At 40.1% G+C, this 22,573-nt stretch overlaps 1 long non-coding RNA gene across 1 annotated transcript in view; it reads right to left on the bottom strand.

The window, feature by feature from the left end:
- Positions 1 to 21,218, bottom strand: part of LOC123331136 — a 109,803-nt gene extending 88,585 nt beyond the window's left edge. The window contains exon 1 of the long non-coding RNA XR_006547615.2: positions 19,502 to 21,218. This is a non-coding gene — a long non-coding RNA (uncharacterized LOC123331136). The remainder of the gene's footprint in view (positions 1 to 19,501) is intronic.
- Positions 21,219 to 22,573: the final 1,355 nt, after the last annotated feature.

The following is a 22,573-nucleotide window of genomic DNA, read 5'->3' on the forward strand; positions in this document are numbered from 1 at the left end:
CAATATTTTGTACCCATTAAAAAGGAAAACAGCTCTTGGGGAAAGAAACTGGTTAGTCTGTTGTTTCTGTTTTGACCTATGGCTCAGAGAGTTTTAGTGAAATATAGATCTGTGTATCTAAGGTTGAGAGAAAGCCTTAAGCTCTCACTGTGTAAATTTTGAAATATTGTCCTGCCTCTGGAAGTTATTAATACATTAATGGCAGAGTCTCAAAATAAAGGGACTCCGTTTTGCGTGGGTATAGAGATACTAACACCTACTTGAGTGAACCATTCCTAAAATTTCTCCAGAAAATAAAACTGAATTTTAAATGGGATAGCTTTTGAAGATAAAACAAATAAATCACTACACCAAAAGTATGATTATATAAGAATCCAAGTTCATATAATCAAGTTGAACCACTGGGAAAATGAGACTGCCTTGATAGTTTTGGTTATGAAAACAGTGATATATCTTTCCTGTGATTATATCAGAATTCGGTATTATATAAAAATACATTTTAGAGATTTGATTTTGTTTTCATGAATTTCCTAAGCTTCTTCACTCACTTTTGATCAAAAGCTTATACTATTCCTACATTATATTTTAAGATTATGAAAAAATATAAAAAATAAACTAAGATAAATTATAATTCTGATCAACTTTTTGATATGAATAGTAATTATGTTCTGTAGCATTTCAGCTTAAACATAATTCCCTAGATCCTTCATTAACTAAAAAAAAAGCCTCGAACTGACTGTAGAGTTAATTACTGTATAGTCTTCAGATACCTGAATAATTTCCAAGTAAAATACTGAAATTCAAGCACAGGTTTACTATATGTGCCTTCAGTTTCTTTACTACAGAGTGATTATAATTTTGGATATTATTGGATGTGCTCATCTTTGCCACTTTAACGATGCATAAAGCTGTTATGTGTGGCTATAGGAACTGAGTCATGCTTATTGTTTGCTAAACTATAAGATTGGAAATTATCAATTACCTACCTCTCAGCAAAATAGAAGTAAGCTTATTTGGAGCACTTAGGAGCAGAAAAATACAACTGAATACACAAGTTATGGAATGCAAATGTTTTTTCAGGAAAATCAGAAAAGTACTGTTGGAAAGTATCTGTGTGTTCCAGAATATGAAAGAGCATAATGGAGAACAAAATTTGAATTTGTATAGCAAGTTGTGGACATTCAGAGGGAACTGAATTTCATTTACCTTGGTTTAAAATACCTGAGTCTGAAAAGAATGAAATGTTAAAATTGACAGCTTGCTTAGTTTTGATGAGCTTAAGTTAATTTGAAAACCCTTACTGACAAATATTGTATTAATATGAAACAGAACTTGGCTTGCTATTAAAATAACAACTGGTCTTGAAATACTTAGTCATAACAATGGATAGTAAATGGTTACTTTTTAGTGTAACCTGTCCAAATAGGATTCCACACTCACAAGGATAATTCTCTGTACTTTGCATTGTTTCATTTTGTCCTTGATTTAACAAAAAATAATAGAGGACAAAGTGTACTCATTTGTGAGGGTGTTAAGGTGTGAAGGAGGCTGGGTTCCACGTGAGCAGATAGTGTCAAGATAGAAGCAGAGTACAGAACTGGCAGGAGTTAAAGTATGCAGGCCCCACAACACTTCAGCCAACCCCCTGGACAACCCTGGAACATATATGGCTCAAAGTGTTCAGAGTTGGACCAAGATGTGAGGCCTTTCCACCTGGGATCACTGGATCTGAGCCACCCTGGAAGAAGAAAACTTGGACAAGGCAGCTCTATGCATCTGAGCAAAGTTCTTGGGAGCTGAAAGCTTGAGGCTGCCTACTGACTGCTGGGCAGGTCCTTCCATGAACAGGAACCCTACCGTCCACAATCCCCTATGGTCATGTTACCTTCTACTGCATTCATTTTGAAATATTGTAAAGTTACCTTGATTAAATAGGTAGTCAAGTATTTGGATTTTATCTCAAGAATCCATAAAGCCTATCTTAACCAGGTAAGACATCTAATAATTCTTAGCTTGGACTTAAGATCAGAACTCATATGTACAAAACACATAAATTTCCAGATTTTTTTTATTTTTTAGAAATAATTTTGCAATTTCCCATTCAGCCTCTATATAACCACAAATATGTCTTTTTGCCTTGAGTTTCCCTGGTAGCTCAGTGGGTAAAGAATCTGCCTGCAGTGCAGGAGACCCCAGTTCGATCCCTGGGTTGGGAAGGTCCCCTGGAAAAGGGAATGGCTACCCACTCCAATATTCTTGCCTGGAGAATCCCATGGACAGAGGAGCCTAGCAGGCTATAGTCCATTGGGTTACAAAGAGTCGGACATGAGGGAGCGACTAAGCAAACGCTAGAAAAGGAAGGCCCCTAGAAATGACAGAGTGTGTTTGGGGTGCTTTCTTGTTCACAAAGGGGAACAAAATATGTCACCCCAAAATATATCTCTTTGGTATGAAGTTTATTTTAGGCTGATTACTTTTAATGAACAGGCAACTCAGGAAGTCTTGTTTGCTTGTTTTTTAACCTCTCCCTTCACTGCCTAAAAGAATTTATATAAAGCGCCTGGTCCAGGAAGAGCCCTGTCACCAGAGAAACCTATAGCTTATGGGCAAGGTGTGGTAAAAGGAGCTTAAGACCAGCCTTCAGTGCCCTACTGTCTCTGAATGGCACCAATAAACGTTTGGTTATCAAATATTCGTTTTCCCATCTCTGTGAACTGAATGCCTTCCCTTTGATGTCCCAGATCCCCAGCCCCGCTCTTTCCTTAAATGGTACATAAGTTCCATTGGAACCCCCTCCACCCCTGTACATACATAATTAAATTTGACTTTCTCCTGCTAATGTCTGATGTCAATTTAATTCTTAGACCTGCCAGAAGAACCTAGAGGATAGAGTAAAGTTCTTTTCCCACACATTAGAAATACCAATTCTCAGGGACTTCCCTCGTGGTCCAGTGGCTAAGACTCCACTCTCTCAATGCAAGGAGGTCCTGGGTACCATCTCTGGTCAGCAAACTGGATCCCACAATCTGAAACTAAGTTTGTATGCCACAAGTAGAGCCCACACGCCATAACCAAGACCTGCTGCAGCCAAATAAATAAAAATAAATTTTTCTTTAAAAAAAGAAATACCAATTCTAGACACCCACCTCAGACCTACCTACCTGAAATTCTCCAGGTGGGGCCCAACAATCTGACCTTTATATAAGCCTCCCTATGTGATACCAGTGATACCATACTGTGAGATGCCATGATCTCACAAAACTGATTGAAAGACCCTAGAAATTCATAAATACCCTCAATTTGCTTTATATATCCTTACTCAGGAGTAACACTGATCAAACAGTGTATTTTATTGCAACAGAGAATTTTACCCTCTTGTATTTTTACATTATTGTTTACTGTGATAAATGAATCACAGCAACTACCCTCATAATCAAACAGGCTTCTGTCCTACCAGGATGCTTGCCTGAAGACTCTGCTACAGTCTACCGGCATGAGTTTATTTCTTCAACAACAGAAAAAGATGATCTCAGCCAACTCCTAGAAAAGTCTATATCAGAGATTCAAAGGTCAAAACTCACAGATCAGGCTTTGGAGCTTAAAGATGACGTGACTTAGCTAGTTATTCCTGAAGGCAGTCAGGATTTGTAAAACCCTTTGTCCAAGAAGTTGACAATTTCATGGGAATTGAGCAAAATTTAATTACAGCAGACTAAATGAACCAATGAGAGAAATATAGTTGTAGTTATTTATTTTGGAATATATTTAGCATTATTTGTAGCGTTCTATTTTCTAGTCAGTATATGAGAAAAGCTCTCTCAAATTAGCAGACTGTGCTTCTACAGATTGGATCATTTGACAAATGATATCCAATTTATGTTGATCCACAGAATTCAAATGATTTTCAGAGTCTCTATTTGTAATAAAAAAATGCATATTTGCTCTTCTTGCTTTTAATAGGAGCATGGTTATTTGCATAGATTCTCTCCTAGTAAAGAGAGTCAGTTCTCCCTACTAAGGTATAACTGTACTAATTGGGTAACCACAACCATACCTAGAGTGTCATGTAAGAATCTTTATTTGATATGGTATAATGAACATTAAAAGAATACAAAATAAACAATAAAAATAATTCTTGATGTGTGGAGATAATGTTTACCAATCCTTCCCAGGAAAGCTGGCCTGGAAACTATTCTACTGCTTAGAAAGGTCCAGTCTCACAGTGGTAAGGAAGGTCACTTGCTAAGAGAACCTTTTAAAATGGTGGGAATATCTATGAGATGGGACTTCACCCCACCTTACAGGTACTGCAAGTGAAATTTCATGATGAGAGATTCTTAGCCTTGGCTTCCTACTCTCAAGAGAAAAGCACGTAACCGAGTGCATTAATCACTCAGCCGTGCTCTACTCTTTGTGACCCCATGGACTCTAGCCCTCCAAGCTCCTCTGTCCATGGGACTCTCCAGGCAAGAATGCTGCAGTGGGTAGCCATGCCCTTCTGCAGGGTATCTCCATGACCCAGGGATCAAACCCAGGTTTCCTGCATTGCAGGCAGATTCTTTATCACCTGTGCCACCAGGGAAGGCCAAGTAACAGAGTTGTCAAATAAAAAGTGTCCCTTGTACTGTCTACGGTAATGAAGTCACTGGGCTTCCCTGGTGGCTCAGCTGGTAAAGAATCCGCCTGCAGTGCGGGAGACCTGGGTTCAATCCCTGGGTTGGGAAGATCCCCTGGAGAAGGGAACGGCTACCTTCTCCAGTATTCTGGTCTGGAGAATTCCATGGACTGTATAGTCCATGGGGTCTCAAGAACTGAGCTATTTTCACTTTCACTTTCTTTCAATGAAGTCACTAACCACTGCCGTCACTGGCCTTCAACATACCCTGAAAGGAGTTTCAGACAAAGATCAGGAATGAGGCACTCTGTGCTCTGAGGAAGCACAGGCAGAATAGGCAGGTATATTCAGGACAAGATTTTGAGTCCAATTTCTTACATCTTCTCCATCTTAGTTTGCAAAGGACTATATGCCAGAAGAGGCTTGTATGTGGTAACATACACATCTCACTCCACCTGTGTAAAGAATGGGGCCAAAATTAATAAGACTACCTCTTGTTGCTCTCAAAAATAAGCTTTAGAAATTATTTACGGTCATAGTGGAGACTGAGCAAGGAGTTGAGGAAAAAAATCCAAAAATTGGAAATAAAACTTAAGGATAACAGCATGTCCTTTTAAAAAAATATATTTATTTGGCTGCACCAGGTCTTAATTATGTTGTGGCACGTGGGATCTAGTTCCGTGACCAGGGATTGAACCTGGGCTCCCATGTGCCTAAACATGGGGTCTTAGGCACTGAACCGACAGGGAAGTCTCCACATGTCCTTTCAATGTCATTATTTAACTAAGGATTATATAAATATCTTGGCGAATACACCTATGTATTTGACTTTGTTATTTAATATTAAGTCAAAAGTACTGATACTTTGAAATCACATGAAAATTTGAAGACTCCTCTTGAATTAAGTTCTTAATTTGTAAGCCATTAACCATTTTTTAATCTAGTCACACACATTTATTTCAGTTTTCCTTTGACTGTCTGACTACATAGATCTTTATTCCAATTCTCCTTTGAACAAGGCTTACCATCTTACTGGTTTCCTCATCAATTAATGAGTTGAATAAAATCTTTGACATGTGTTCATTTTATATTTATGAAGAGCCTTTTTTTCTGAAAATTATGCTTTGATACCTGGAACTGGATGTGTTTGGAATTCAGAAGTCAGATTTTAGAAAGTGCAGAGATGTATATTTTATATTTTTCTATTTCATAGAAATAGATAACTCCAGCAGCATCTGGGAGATCACCCCATAAGTAAACATCTTGATGTTTTTTCAGTGAAACACATAAATATTTATACTCACTGGGATTAAAGACAAGATTGTAAATAGCCTCATGTCATTTCAGGTTTGGTTTTACCACTGAAGGAGCTCAGAACAGGTCAGGATGCTACCAAAAGAGTTATGAAAAATTTGTCAGTTTTCAACACTTTGTTTTTGCCTACCACAGATTTTGGTAGGAAATTAAGGACTGTGAACCTAAAATTTCTATCACCATCTCAAACTACAGTTATTCAGTTACAGGAGATTCACGTCAAAGATAATAAGAGAAAGAGGAAGTGTGAAGCCTTAGAAACCATTCATAATTTAATAGAGTAGAATGTAATCCAATGTGAGTCATTTCTTTGAGGAGAGTAATAGAGTTAGAAAATGTAACATTCCCAAAGTAATGACTAAAGCTCCATGATCCATGTTTTAAAGACTTCATAAACAAGAGCCCTAGTAACCAAATAAACTGCAAACAAAACTGGAAGATACTTGAAATGTATAAAGTGAAAGTTGCTCAGTCATGTCCAGCTCTTTGTGACCCCATGGACTGCAGCCTGCCAGGTTCCTCTGTCTATAGAATTCTCCAGACAAGACTGGAGTGAGTAGTCATTTCCTTCTCCAGGGAATATTCCCAACCCAGGGATCAAACCCAGGTCTCCCACAATGCAGGTGGATTTTTTTTTTTTTTTTTTTACCATCTGAGCTACCAGGGAAGCCCTGAAATGTATAAACAAATGTATAAAACTTTCTAAAGTTTAAAAAAGATAACTTTTCATATAGTGATACTTCATGGCAAATATAAACTTCTGTGTAACATAATAAACTTTTTGAAATCTTAAAATAAGTGAAATATTTAAAAGTAGCACATTCAGAGAAACTGATAATTTACTGATGGTAAGATTGAAAAGGGTTACATCAAGTCATGCAAAAGGTACTCTTCACTGAATAAAGATGAAAGATGATCTCTAGATTGGGGGTAAAAACTAGAGACTAAGTTAAAACATAAATCAGTTTAGGAAATCAAGAACAGAGAAAGATAAAAGGAAGTTTTACTGCAAAGACTATGCTTTTGTATCTTAACACAAGTCTTTTATAACATTTGTCATATTTTGAGTGCTGATAACCTTGATTTGAATTTCAAAATACTAATTAAATTCCTTCACTCTCTTCTCAGTAAACAGTAAGCTTTTGTTTGTTTATAGAAAAGGATCAAGAGACAAGTAGAGATTTCTGGCTTTTTAAGATGATATTTATGGTTATCCACCACCCACTCCCCAAATTTAACAGAAAAACAAAAAGATATAGTAGAAGAGAAAAGGAGATGGGCAGGGGGCTCTGAACAAGCTGGAGAACTGGGGTTACAGGCAGATGAAAGGACTGCGTGAACATCCCATGCTGCAGACAGTCCTCCTTTGGTTGCCTGAAGATACAAACCCACAATGTTGAAAGTCCTGGGACCACATCACAGGAGACTCAACACAGTATTGAAACTTCTGCCAGAGTAGGGCCACCCCATTCATCTTGTCATACTCTGGGAAACCTGATATATTAGCCTTACTTAACACAGGCTAATTTCTCTGGGCACTATATCAGCGCCCCACCCCCACCCCACCCCCAACGGCCCAGGGAAATTTAACATTCTTTGCTGACCCTCTTTTGCCACTATCCTAGGGGTTTGCTGAGATGAGCTTGTATCTATCTGTATGTCATCTGTCCATCCATCGATCTAAATATATATTCTAACACAAATATGTTCCGCCTATAAAATTTTCACACATAATCCACATTCATGAACTACATTCCTGGAACTTCTGAAACAGGATATGACTCAATTCAAAACACAAAATGATGATTGCTGATTAAAGGTTCTCCCTAAATGCCATCTCTCTCAAAATTTACCCTATCAAAAAATAGGACAGCCTGAATCAAGCCTGAATCATTTCTAACACCAAGGAATACTTACTGAATGCTTAGTAAATAATTTACTATTTGAAAAACTTTTGTGCACAGAAACTTTTGCTTCTATGGTAAAAAAAAAAAAAAAAAAACTAAGTTATTAATCTTTTCTATTAGTCTAGGAGTGTTTTATGTTTCATGCGTTACAATTCACCTTTCCTCTAAGAAACAGAGTAAGAGCGCCGAAGTTTTAGTTTGAATTTTACATGTATGTACACATTTAACAAATTTAAAGACATTAGTTTTAGTCTTTAAGTTGAAGATTTGTCTAGAGTGTTCTCCCTGCCCTCTTGCCCCATCCATTTTCCCATGCACTGTTCATGTATTAGTCTTCCTACAAGGAAAATGCCCTATGATGTTCCCCTGCCACGCTTTTCCATCAATACCGGCAAGGTAATCAGCTTGGAATTGTTTTATCAGTTTATATATGTTAGCTACCCCAACTAAATTCTAAGTGTAACCCCCACTGGACAATATAGTTAAATATAATAAAGAAGTGAAGAAAGTAAAATCATGTTTGATAAGCTGATGTAAACAGTCAGTGATTTTGCACAGTGAAGGAGGCAGTCAAGGCCTTCCCAAGGGAGCCTCTCTCCAGACATCCAAGAATATGATCAACTCCAGAACACTTCCAATTAATTGTCGTGCATATAGGAAACATCAGGACAGAGCCCAAATCATGGCAGCATCATCCTCACATGGAAATACAATCCTAGGGAGGACACATTATAGGAGAGACCAGCTCCCTCAGTTTTGGCCCCACAGATATATGTTGATCAGAAAACAGAGATCGCTGGAATATAAAATGTCAACCTTGTACTTAAAGTATGAATTTCAGAATCTTCAGCTTAATGTGTCTGAGAAATCGATACCATTGGGAAAGAGTCTGAAGTCCAGCAACTGCTGTTTCCAAGCAAATGTCATAGATATAGAAGAGCAGAGACTCCTGAAGAGGGGGTAACCTGGAGCCAGAAGGGCCAACGAGGAGAGTCCAGGCAGGTCCTGGACAGATGCAAGCCTGGGCTGCCTGTGATTAACCCATCTGAAGAGGACTCCAGGTTAGCATCAGAGCCGTGCTATTTCCTATGAGCAATCGCTATGCCTCTGGGCCTCCCAGGTGGCACTAGTGGTAAAGAATTCACCTGCTAATGCAGGAAATGCAGGTTCAATCCCTGAATCAGGAAGATCCCTGGGAGGAGGAAATGGCAGCCCACTCCAATTATTCTTCCCCGGGAAATCCCACGGACAGAGGACTCTGGCAGGCAGCATCTGAACACAGTTGCTCTGTCTCTATCAGACAAGCGGCAGATATAAATGTGACACATTGATGCTGAAATCACCATGGCTCCCAGCCATTCTAACGCAGCCATAGTCCACTATCCCACCACTCCCTTGGCATAGTCTCCTCCTGTTTCTCTGGAAATCGCTGTTGAGTGTTACTCAAAACAATACTCATTCATGTTCTTCCCCTTCTCCTGACTTCCTGACAAGATACCTTAGCGCAGCCTCAGCCACCTGTCCTCTCATAGGAATGGTCCTCTGCCAGACACAGCTGTTATTGCCCAGGTGCTGCCCCAGCCCTTCAGAAGTTTGAAGCTGACTGTGATCCATGACTCCGTGGGTATTTAGTCTCCCATACAATCAGCATTTGCCCACACCTCTGCAGTAACTGCTTCTTACCCATCTCTCAGATGGTTCCTTGCTCAGTTTTCCACTAGAAATGTGTGGCAGACCATTTGTGGACACGGTATCATCTCTCCAGCCCCCTCTTCCTTTATCCACAACATTTTCAGTAACAGATGGAATCTATTTCCCTGACCTGTTAATCTGGACTCACCTCGCAACTTGCTTTGGCAAACAAAATATAGCCAAGGTGACATGTGTCTTACCTGCCCTCTACAACCAAGAGCAAAAGCCCAGCTAAGGGCTGGGATCTGAGGGATCACATGACCAGTCACCCCTGTCATTCCAGGTGACAGCTGGCCAACACCCAGGAGCAGGGCCACCCAAGTGGCCTGCAGTTCCCCAGAGATGTGTGAGGCAGCCCAGCCAATATCAGAACCACCCAGCTGGGGCCAGCCTAAACTGCTGACCCACAGAGTCATGAGTCATTTAACTGTTTGTTATTTTAAGCCATTAAATTTGAGAGTGGTTTGTTACATGATAATAAGTAATTAGCAGAATAGGCTACCTATGACAAACGGTCCACATAGCAGGTAACTCTCTAGATCAGTTAACTCCCTCCACAGAAATATCTCAACTGTTATGTATTATAATGTACATTAGAGTATTAAAATAACATTTCATTATAACACTGCATCATAGTGTTATTATGCTGTAATACTGGGCTTCCCTAATGGCTCAGATGGTAAAGAATCTGCCTGTCAATATAGAGGACACAGTTTCGATCCCTGGGTCAGGAAGGTCCCCCTGGAGAAGGAAATGGCAACACACTCCAGTATTCTTGCCTGGGATTTCTCATGGACAGAGGAGAATGGCAGGCCACAATTCATGGTGCCGCAAAGTTGGACACGACTGAGCAACTGAAAACAGCAATGCTGTAATATTATCTTGAGTTACAGTATTTTTTGCCCCTCCTTTTCAGAAGGCACAGGTATTCAGGGGAAGCTAGGTCCATGGTGGGGAGGAAGAATGGTGTTACCCCTAGACTCCCGCTGTACCAGGAAATGCTGTTCCTTCCAGCAGCCAGGCCTTGCTGCTCTGACTGAACTTCCTCCTTTCTTGTTTTTGCTCCCCCACCCTCCCACCAAATTGCTCCTCATTCTGTCTTTCACTAACGTTCCAGTTCTTTCAGACATATCTGTATATACTTCTCACCTGTCATTTGGGATGCCTACAGATGCAGGCACCTAAATTGGCTGTCTAAAAGAGTGAGAAAATTTCTTCTCACGTGTCAAAGATATCCAGATGTAGACAGCTCCATGTTTGCTTAATTCAGCAGTTCCCTCAGTATCACCAAGAATTCATCTTTCTGCCCAACTTTTGAATAAGACTGCAGCTTTGTCTTGAGAACAACTCTCTCTCCTGGGCACAAATTGTTGCCACTATTGTAGACATCAGAACCAGACATGATAGCATCTCTTCTTTAAAGTGTCTGGCTAAGAATCTTTCCCAGAAATCCACCATCAGACCTCCTTTTAGATCTCATTGGCCAGAACTGTGTCACATGCCTCACTGTAGACCAATCACTAGCAACTGGTATACCACAATCATAATTCACTTGAGCCAGTTAGAATTTTCCCCATTAGTACCATCTGCTAAAATAGCTGGGTGTTGTTTTTTCACTTTTTTTTTGGCTGTGCCAGGCAGCTTGTAGGATCTTAGTTCCCTGACAAGGGACTGAACTTGGGCTCCCAACAGTGTAAGCACAGAGTCCTAACCACTGGACCACCAGGGAAGTCCCTAATATACCTAACTTCTATTTAGGAATGAGGTCAAACCATTTTTATGATGTTCAGAAGTCTGCGCCACTTAACGTATTTGGCCTAAGAGTCTATTTTAAAATGTCTCTGTTCATTCCATGACAGTTCTCTGGGACAAATTCTTCCGTCAGCTTGTGTGTCAGTTCAGCCAATATTTCCTATCCTATGTGGCTTTAGATAAGGAGCACTATGTAAGTGATTGGAGTTGGAGACACCCACTTTTACTTCCCAATACTGCTCCAAGTTCAACCATTTTCAAATATGATCCCTGGGCCAGTAGTTTCAGCATCACCTGGGATCTTTTGTTTTGGCCCCTTCCCAGATTAGTGTAACCATCTGAGGGTAAGACCCAGCCATGTGTGTTTTCAGCAAGTCTTTTAGGTCATTCAGATGATCCGTAAAGTTGGAGAACCATTGCACTACAGACTAGCTATGTGGCTTTGGGCAAGACATATACTCATGTAGGTTCAGATTGTCAGTCTTTATAATGGGGTAATAAGGTCTCTTAAGGTGATATAAAATGCTTAGTATAGTGCTGGCAAAATAAATACAACATGTTAGCATATCTTCATGTACATAAAGCTATATATTAATTCTTAAAATCTATATACATCAAGATATGTATATTTTAAATGAACTGATTATTAAACTATGCATTTTTAAATATATACATATAATTTCTACTTGATTTTATATCTTATTAGTGTTATATGTTTTTATTATAGTTCCCAAAAAAGTAATATGAAAACTTTATAGAAATAGCAGTTTCCTGGCTGCATCACAGCCACTTGGCTATATTTTAGCAAATTTTTATGCCATTTATCTCCGTATTACTGAATAAGATGCCCAGATTTCTATTTTTTAATTTACCAATTTTAGACATTCCTTTCATAAGGATGAGGATTTAGTTCTCTTAAACTACTATCTCTAGTTCCTTCTGCCTCATGTTACAAATGAGATTTTATCTCAGTATTTAGATAAATCAATATTTTTTTAAATTACGATGACTGTGTAAATGTAGGTGTTTTTAAATCAATAATTTACAGCAACATTTGTGTATTTTTTCTACTTTAGAGGCAATAATAGTTCAATATTCCAAGAGCTCAGGAAAATTAATCTCAGTAATACTTTCTATACAAATATATCAGGTAAACTATCAGTTTCATCTTTGTCTCAAGAACTTTCTGCCAGCTGCTTTCTCTATCACATTCTTCCACTGTGTTGGAGGCATTCTTTCCTGATCCTCCACCTTGCAGTCTTCTAGGTTTACTTCAGCAGCTTCCTGAGAAGGACTATAGGAAAGGCAAGTGCTTTGGGTTCTCCCATAAACGCAAATGACTTCCCTTTCACTTTGTCAGTTTGTGCTTAGAATTGAATTCCAGGTTAAAAACCATTTTTCATCAGAATTAAAAGGGATCACTCTAGTAGTTTCTACCTTCCAGGGTTCAATGCCACATTTTCTTCCAGTTTATTCACCATTAGTTTTCTTTCTGCAAGTTCTCATCGTTCAGTCAGTTCAGTTGCTCAGTGGTGTCCGACTCTTTGTAACCCCATGGACTGCAGCACGCCAGTCCTCCCTGTTCATCACCAACTCCGAGACCTTGCTCAAGCTCATGTCCATCGAGTCAGTGATGCCACCCAACCATTTCATCCTCTGTCGTCCCCTTCTCCTCTGGCCTTCAATCTTTCCCAGCATCAGGGTCTTTTCAAATGAGTCCGTTCTTCGCATCAGGTGGCCCAAGTATTGGAGTTTCAGCTTCAGCATCAGTCCTTCCAATGAATATTCAGGACTGATTTCTTTTAGGACTGATCTCCTTGCAGTTCAAGGGACTCTCAAGAGTCTTCTTCAATACTACAGTTTAAAAGCATCAATTCTTCGGTGCTTAGCTTCTTTATAGTACAACTCTCACATCCATACATGACCACTGGAAAACCATAGCTCTGACTAGACAGACCTTTGTTAGCAAACTAATGTCTCTGCTTTTTAATATGCTGTCTAGGTTGGTCATAGCTTTTCTTCTGAGGAGCAAGCATCTTTTAATTTCATGGCTGCAGTCACCATCTGCAGTGATTTTGGAGCCTAAGAAGATAGTCTGTCACTGTTTCCATTGTTTCTCCATCTATTTACCTTGAAGTGATGGGACCGGATGCCATGATCTTAGTTTTGATTGTTGAGTTTTAAGCCAACTTTTTCACTCTCCTGTTTCACCTTCATTAAGAAGCCCATTAGTTCCTCCTCAATTTCTGCCACAAAGGTGGTGTCATCTGCATATCTGAGGTTATTGATATTTCTCCTGGCAATCTTGATTCCAGCTTGTGCTTCACTCAGCCCTGCATTTCTCATGATGTACTCTGCATCTAAGTTAGATAAGCAGGGTGACAATATACAGCCTTGACGTACTCCTTTCCTGATTTGGAACCAGTCTGTTGTTCCACATCCAGTTCTAACTGTTGCTTCCTGACCTGCACACAGATTTCTCAGGAGGCAGGTAAGGTGGTCTGGTATTCCCATTTCTTGAAGAATTTTCCACAGTTTGTTGTGATCTACACAAAGGCTTTGGCATAATCAATAAAGCAGATGTTTTTCTAGAACTTTGTTTTGATGATCCAACAGATGTCAGCAATTTAATCTCTGGTTCCTCCGCCTTTTCTAAATCCAGCTTGAACATCTGAAAGTTCACAGTTCACATACTGTTGAAGCCTGGCTTGGAGGATTTTGAGTATTACTTTGCTAGCATGTGAGATGAGTGCAATCCTGTGGTAGTTTGAGCGTTCTTTGGCATTGCTTTTCTTTGGGATTGGAATGAAAACTGAACTCTTCTAGTCCTGTGGCCACTGCCGAGTTTTCCAGATTTGCTGGCATATTGAGTGCAGCACTTTCACAGCATCATCTTTCAGGATTTGAAATAGCTCAACTGGATTTCCTGGAGAAGGAAATGGCAACCCACTCCAGTATTCTTGCCTGGAGAATCCCATGGACAGAGGAGCCTGGTGGGCTACAGTCCACAGGGTCACAAAGAGTCGGACATGACTGAGCGACTTCACTTCCATCACCTCCACTAGCTTTGTTTGTATTGATGCTTCCTCAAGTTCATTTGACTTCACATTCCAGAATGTCTGGCTCTAGATGAGTGATCACACCATCATGGTTATCTGGGTCATGAAGCTCTTTTCTTATAGTTCTTCTATGTATTCTTGCCACCTCTTGTATCTTCTGCTTCTGTTAGGTCCATGCCAAGATCATCCCCAAGAAAAAGAAAAGCAAAATGGTTGTCTGAGGAAGCCTTACAAATAGCTGAGAAAAGAAGAGAAGCTAAAGGCAAAGAAGAAAAGGAAATCTATACGTATTTGAGTGCAGAGCTTCAAAGAATAGCAAGGAGAGATAAGAAAGCCTTCCTCGGTGATCAATGGAAAGAAATAAAGGAAAACAATAGAATGGGAAAGACTAGAGATCTCTGAAAGAAAATTAGAGATACCAAGGGAACATTTCTCATCGTTAGTGCTTTGAGATAGCATCTCTTCATGGGAGTCTCTTTATTCATTGTACTGGGTACTCTGTGGGCCCTTTACTGTCTGCAACTTGTATTTTGTTTTGGTTGGTCTTCCTGTTAGATTTTCTTATCTCATGGTCCTTTGCTATCTGTGGACACTGTAGAATGAGGCACTAAAAATCTAATCTGATACTCTGGGTTTTGAGTAATTTTTGAGACTAGATACTACTTGTAAGATAATCAGGATAGCAACTGGATTTTTCTTTGGAGAAACTCCAAGCACCAATATTCTATTTCCTATAGTGTTTAGTTTCTTATTTGAAAAATCTGCCAATTTTCTACTCAGGGGTATGAGTTCCAAAAACAGAAGAGAGCTAGAAAATCTGCCTCTCAGTACATAAAATTATGCTTAATCTTCAACACCCTCAAAAGAAATAAAAAAAAAATTGCCCACTGCTCAGGAAAGTGACCAATATCTTTCAGTAGTGACCCAATTACACAAACTCCTCTAAGATCTGGATAACCCTGTGTTTCTCTTATGCATCTGATAGTTGTTATGGACTGAATTGTGTTCCCCCCAAAATTCATATGCTGACGTCCTAACTCCCAGTACTTCAGAATGTGACACTAATTAGAAACAGAGTCTTGAAGGTGGCAATTAAGGTAAGATAAACCCTTTAGGGTAGGTCCTAATCCCATCTGACTGGTGCCCTTCTAGGAGATTAGGGATGGAAGAGACACTAGGGATTCTTGGGCACAGAATGAAAAACCACGTGTGAACAGTGAGAAAACAGCCATCTGCACACCAAGGAGCAAGGCCTCAGCAAAGCCAACCCAGCAAACACTCTCATCTTAGGCTTACAGCCCCTAAGACTGTGAGAAAGTAAGTTTCTCTTGTTTAAGTCACCCAGGCTGCAGTATTTTAATATAGCAGCCCTAACAAACTGATATTAGTAACTTATGTATAGGTGGGTACTATTAAGTATTCATTATTGAATAACTGATTTGACTATAGTAAGTCCCCTACATACAAACCTTCAAGTTGCAGACTTTTAAAGATGGAAATACACATTCCATCAACATTAGCCATGAGTGACATTGTGGCTGGTCTCCATCCCCTGTTGCTGACAAACCTTCAGCTCTATCATATCCCACCCCACTCCCTCCTCTAGTCAGTAACTCTTCCTGCCTGTTCACTTGGTACCAGCGCCTGTATGCCAGCTGTTGTATCTACTACTGAACTTTCCAAGGTACCATAAGATTTAAAATGTTTTGTTCTTCATGTATTATTTTTATGAGAAGTGTTACAAACCTATTTCAGTACTATGTAGTCCATTGTGTTAGTTGGGTACCTGGGCTAACTTTTTCAAACTTAAGCTCTATTTGTATGTAGAGGACTTATTGTAATTGGCTCATTGGTGCCTTGCCCACATGCACTCACCTACTACTGAGGCGTCATCTACAAACAACTCCCAGACATAATGAGAGCTTCCCTCATCCCTGGAGGTCAAGGGTGCAAGCTGGAGAGGCCACAGTTTGTGCTCCCTAGGCCACACTCAACCAACAAGGGGTCGGAGTGGGGGGCCAGCTTCTTCCCCTCTTAATGGGAGGATTCCAACCTGTGTCTCTCAGAAGGTTCCCAGCAGAGCTGAGCAGCCTCTGTCTGCTGTCACCCCACAGCCAAGTCTTAAAGTTGGAAGGACTGCGTAAGGGGGAAAACACTCAAACAAAAATTCCACAAGAGTTATGTATTTCAAATTATATGATCCTTTATCCCCACTACACTAATAATTCAACCTGCTGCTGCTCCAGGCTTTTTCTCTTATAGCATCAGTGATGTCAACTATAAAAAGGCTGCTCTCAAATCACACTTAGGTCACATCGAAGGTTTGCATAAGGGCTTGAAAAAGAATTACAAATAGATTTCATTACACAGTAAAATATTAAAGTTCCTACTATCTTATGTTATTAGATTTAGAAAAAAATTTAAATTTTATCAGCAGAAGATGTTGTGTTATACCAGTGACTCATGTCTGCTGAGGAGTTTGTGGAATGCCATTCCACTGTAATAATTCCAAGTATGAAATCCCAGAGTGGATTTCACTACATCTTCCCCCTAAAATTAGCATCGATTTTTGTACAGCCACACACTACAGAAAAGACGCTATTAGAAAGTTTTTGGCCACAAAATGACGAAGCTCAACAAAAGTGTACAATATGAAGATTTTAATTCCATTTGGCCTGATTCTGTGATGAGTCTCACTCTAGAATTTCTCGCCCCTGATAATTCACTCTTCTCATACCTGGGTCTTAGATTCAGTTCCTCCCAAAGCACATTGGAAGCGTGCAGCTATTTGGGAAGCTGTAAGTATCGAGCAGAAGGATGAAGGGGAGAATCCAAACTTGACTGAGTTTAAATCCCCCAAAGATGGAATATTTCCAAAGGAGACCAAATTCAGAGACAGTCTTAAACCAGAATTGCCTACAATGTCTTTAAGTAACAGAACAGGTGAAGTTATACTACACAAGTGTGTCTACTACTAGGAAAATTGTAGACCAAGAACAAAGTTTGTTGGTTTTTCTTTTTTTTTTTAAATCACCAACTATGGCTAGTGATGAGTGAAAGTCTAAAGTGGGAGAAGGCAGAAACAGAATTCAAGTTCAAGGGCAGGGATGGCTGCCTTCTGTTCAACACTGTCAACGTCGTGCTTTGAACATTGCCTGTATGTAGGAGTCAATAGCAAACTTTGACAGGGGAAGGATTAGGTGGGATGGAAAGGACTCAGGGTTCCCCAGTGCATCATTTCACTTGAAGCTGAAATTAAAAATCTTCCTGAAACTCTCAGACTTGAGAAGGGCACACTGACAGTGTATCCAACAGGAGAAGCAATCAAAAAGGTCATACGTATGCCAGTGTGTGTATATTATTTCTGAACAGGGAAGGAAAGATTTCTTTGTTCTGAAACACAGAAAATACTGTGAAAATACCAGGTCAAGTACTATTGGATAAAACTTACCTTTATGAATGTTTGGAAGCTAAGTCTTTTAGTCCACTAGGGCCCCATTCACTAAACTAAAATATTCACATTCTCATTATCATGTTAATTTGTAGTAGTATAAGTAAACACAGAAACCAGACAGAAGTCATGTATTTGTTCACAGCACATAATACATTCTAGAATCTGAACATTCAAAATGACCCAACTTTAGGGACGACCAAACTCCTGAAGTCACAATGCCCAGGTTTGAAACCCAGCTTCACAACTTGCCATCTGAATGACTTGTTGCAATATTCTTAACATCTCTGCAGCTCTCTTTTCCCAACTCTAAAATGGGAATTAGATTAGTCCCTCATCATTAGGTGATAGTAGCTGTTTAGTCACTAAGTCATGTCTTTCTCTTTTGCAACCCCACAGAATATAGCCTGCCAGGTTCCTCTGTCCATGGGATTTCCCAGGCAAGAATAATGGAGTGGCTTGCCATTTCCTTCTCCAGGGGATCTTCCTGACCCAGGGATTGAAACTGTGTCTCATGGATTGCAGGCAGATTCTTTACCACTGTGCCACCAGGAAAGCCCAGGTTATAGTTAGGATAAGAGATTATCTCTGTAAAGCATGTAGTTAATGTTTGGCACATGGCATCAAGGTGTGAGTCTTATTCAATGCAGGGACTTTACCTAATTAAAAGCGGACTCAGTTACAACAGCTGATGCTAACTTAACATTTATATTGGGCTAGTCACCATGCAAAAGTGTTTTGTGTGCCTCTACAAGTTTTAACATGCATTACATCTCAAAATGGCCTAAAATGCCATTATTTGCTCTGATAACTCCTGTTGAATGAAGGACTCAAGCAATACCAGAATTTTTTTAATATAAATTGCCATTTTCAGATTTCTCTCAGCCCTATCTTTATAATGGTTAATTTTCTTTAATGTATAAGTACATGAATTTTCCTGCTCTTGGACCATCATTCCAGCTAATTATAATCTGTTTTCCAAAATATTAAATGACTTGCAGCTTTGGGTTGAATACTGAAAGCAAGAGAAAACCCCCAATAGTTAACTAGCAATGACCTCTTCCCAGTTAATCCACAAGTCAGTTGTTTTAATATTGTCTGATAGCCTTTAAACTTTCCCAGCTGACCCACCTAGTCAAATTTCTCAACTCAAAGATCTTATCTGTAAAATGGGTGAAGTCTTACAATGTTGTATACAAGGTTCAAGTGAAAACACACTGAACCATCAATACTTATGCTACATTACACTGTGTTACGTTTTCCCTCCCCAAACCCCATTTAACGGACTGTGAGATTTGCAGTGCTGGCTGGGTCTTCTAAAGAAATTATATCTCATCACGGAATTCTTCTTCTACTCACTAGCCTGTGGTCTAAGCTAGCTGAAACCCAGAGGCCAAGGAAAAAAAAAAGAAAACTCAAATGGATTAGAAAGCATCAACTTAGGTCATGATGCCACGTTAGAAATGTAAAAAGTATGAATGGCTTTTCGTTCTGTAATTCAGAAGGATGGGTGTTACTTGTGCTGAGACATTGCCCAGTACCTCTAGCCACTTAGATTAAGAATAAAATGGATAATGGATGATCTGAGGCCTGGCTCCCACCCCTGCTGTGTGGGAGACCCACCTGGGAAACACTCTTCCTGTTCTATGCAGGTGAAACAGGCTGCCCCAAACTATTCCACTGTCTGCACTCCCGTGTGGTCAGTACTTACCTCCCCTGTAGGCACAAGATGGCAGCAGCTGCAGCCTCACCTCCTCCCGCACCGAGTCCTTGGAGAACCGCAAGGGCAGTCAAGCTTGCCTTTTGGGGGGGGGGGGGGAGGGGGTCCATCACCTTATAAAGCCTATGAGTCTCGCAAGTAAGCCCACTATCGCGAGAGCTAGCCCACTGGTCTCGTGAGTCTCAAACCCAGCTACACATTGGAAACACCTGGGGATCCTGACGCCCTAAATGAGCCAGGGGTCTAGCCCACGAGATGCTGACTAACTGGCTTCATGTGTGGGCTGGATCAGGTGATGAGATACAATGCACAGCAGCCATTGAAAATCACTGCTTCAAAGGGCAAAGAACCTGTGCCGGATTCCACCTCTGGACTTGCTGGAGGAGCACCCAAGAGTGGGCTCCTATCTAACACTCGGAAGCGAATTATCCAAAGAGATAAAGGCCCTGTACTGACAAGGCAAAAGACCTATTGCAAACCGGTGCTTGAGGGGAGATCCTGGGGGAAGAGAACTCAAGACAGCTCTGCCTGCAGGCTTGAAGTCTTGGGATTAGTTTCCAGTTTGTCTTGGGTCAGTCATCTTGCTCTGCCCGTATTTGGCTCCACTCAGAGCCCTTCAGCGCATCTCTCAGTCAGGATGGAGTCTAGTTCAAGACTTTCTGAGAAGTCAGGCATCACGTGGTCTGGCATCTCCTACCTCTTTTAGCCTCTTTGGTTTTGGTGGCAACTTGTTAGTTTCCTGTTCCTTTATCAGGACCTCTTCTCGTGAGACACTTATGCAAGCTATTATTTTCATGCCTGGCCAGGACAGGTGGTTTTGATCAAAGGTTCCATACCAGAACTACAAAGAAGACCATCATTCAGATCAGCGAATCCAGGAGTCTAGACCCTGCTCTCTCTATTCCTTTTTCTTTCCCTCATCCCATAGATTCTACTCACCTACCTGGTCTCCGAGGTTCTTCATGAGCCCTAATGGAGGTGAGGGTTCTATTGGGAGTTCTTACTACTTAGTCCACCCTTACTAACCTCTCACCCAGATTCAGATTCAACTCTGACAACATAATGCTAATACAGGATTAATTCCATAAATTCACTTAAACAATTTGATTTCACAGAAAGAAATCAAATCAGTCCAGCCCATTGTGTCCTTTTTGTGGGCAAAAATGTTGTAAATGACCTGGTTTTTTCCAACTATTCTAATATAAACACCTCAGCTTTTTTTTTTTTTAACCTAAACTAACAACTGAAAACATCTCCCAGAGAATATTTCCCCAGGTGACAGTTTGGACAGCTCAGGCCACTTTTAAAAAATATTATTTATGAATCAGTGGATTAAATATCAGTAATAGACATTCTATTCTTCACATTCTCAAAGGCACTCAATATGTATATTTATCAAGCAACATAAAATGAAACAGTAGATTTTTTTTCCCAAAGAGAAATGATTTGGTAAACAGCATTATCTTAAAAGCACCTAGTTCTTTTTAATGCTTATCATGCTTTCCCTGTATTCAGTTTAAATGTCACACATCAGCATCTACAGGTAGGCTATTGTCAGTGACCTTTATATTATGTTGAAAGACACCAGGAATTTCTGGGTCTTTTTTTTTCTCCTGTATTTTCAAAGAATTGGTGGTGGGGGGCGGTTTCAGCCCACTCTTTCATTGCCAGAAATATTTGCACTTAAGAGTCTAATGTTCCTTGTTCAGTGATATCACAAATGTAGTTAATAAATATTGATAACAAATTCAACTCTGTGGATCCCTTGAGCTAACAGCCAAATGCATGGGGGGGTGAAGGGTGGAAATCTCTTCTTAATAGGTTTTGCATGTGCCTCTGCTCTGCAGAAAATGGTAACCTTAACCTAGGGTCTAGTGGGTTCATAAATAATATAAAGCATTTGTGTCTAAACATAAACTTGTGTCCTAAAGTGTTTTTTTTAAGTGTGTGTATATATGCACATATGATGAATGTACCCTTCATTGTAAACCAACAACAAAAACTGGTAGATAATTAAATGCTAATGTTTCAAACTGGGTGCTTATGTTTTGGATTACTTGCTTCATGGTGTTAGCATTTAAATGGTCAGCTTTGAAGTTAACAAACAGCCATTAAGATGCATCAGGGGAGTTTTCAGTTTTTTTGCAGTCATTGTTTTCATCTGGCTGGCTACAGGCTCAACTAAACGATACACACAGGATTTACATAGCGAAGGCTATTTTTGTTAGTGAGAGGGATGAAAACTTTTCTTCCAAATAAATAAATAAGAGGGATGGTCTTGAGAGACTGGCATGTGGGAAAAGCTAAATCCCCCGTCCCCCTTCTCTACCAGCCTTGAGGTTTCCATTGTTTTTCCCTCTTTCCCTCCAAAGCTTCAATGCAAATTTTTTAGTTCCCAAGCCTTTGCCTTGTAGGTTGCTCACAGCATCTCAGCCTCCTCTCAAAGGATTCCTTGGAAACTGCGCCAACTGTCTACAAGATTCATTATTCTGGACTTTCTGGGGTTAATACCCAAATCCTCTCCCATGGCATTACAAGTCAGAAGAGGAACCAGAGGGGAAAAAATTACATGAAAATTCCTAAAGGCATTGTCTATTGAAAAGAGGGCAATAATTAAGAGATAATGTGAAAGGGGAGAAAACATTCTCACAGGATAATGGGCTCCCACTGTTGCAAGAATGCTGAGGCAAACCCAGACCATTTATGGAAAATAAATGCCATGGTGAGGGAGGGGAAGACATTTACTTTCAAATCAATCAGAAAAGCCAGTCCCTTGGCAGAGTCCTGTGATGCCAAATTATCAAAACAGATTGAATCATTTTATCCAATGGCTATTCCTGCAGAAGAGGGGCGCTTACTCTGGCATTAGTAGCCTGCAGAGTTAGAGGCCCTCTTAATAACTGATAGAGAGAGAGGTGGATAGATTGTTGTTGTTTAGTTGCTAAGACATTTCCAACTCTTTTACGACCCCGTGGACTATAGCCCATGAGGCTCCTCTGACCATGGGATTTCCCAGGCAAGAATACTGGACTGGGTTGCCATTTCCTTCTCCAGAGAATCTTC

Source organism: Bubalus bubalis, chromosome 22 (genome assembly GCF_019923935.1).
Source record: "Bubalus bubalis isolate 160015118507 breed Murrah chromosome 22, NDDB_SH_1, whole genome shotgun sequence".
Lineage (NCBI taxonomy): Eukaryota > Metazoa > Chordata > Mammalia > Artiodactyla > Bovidae > Bubalus > Bubalus bubalis.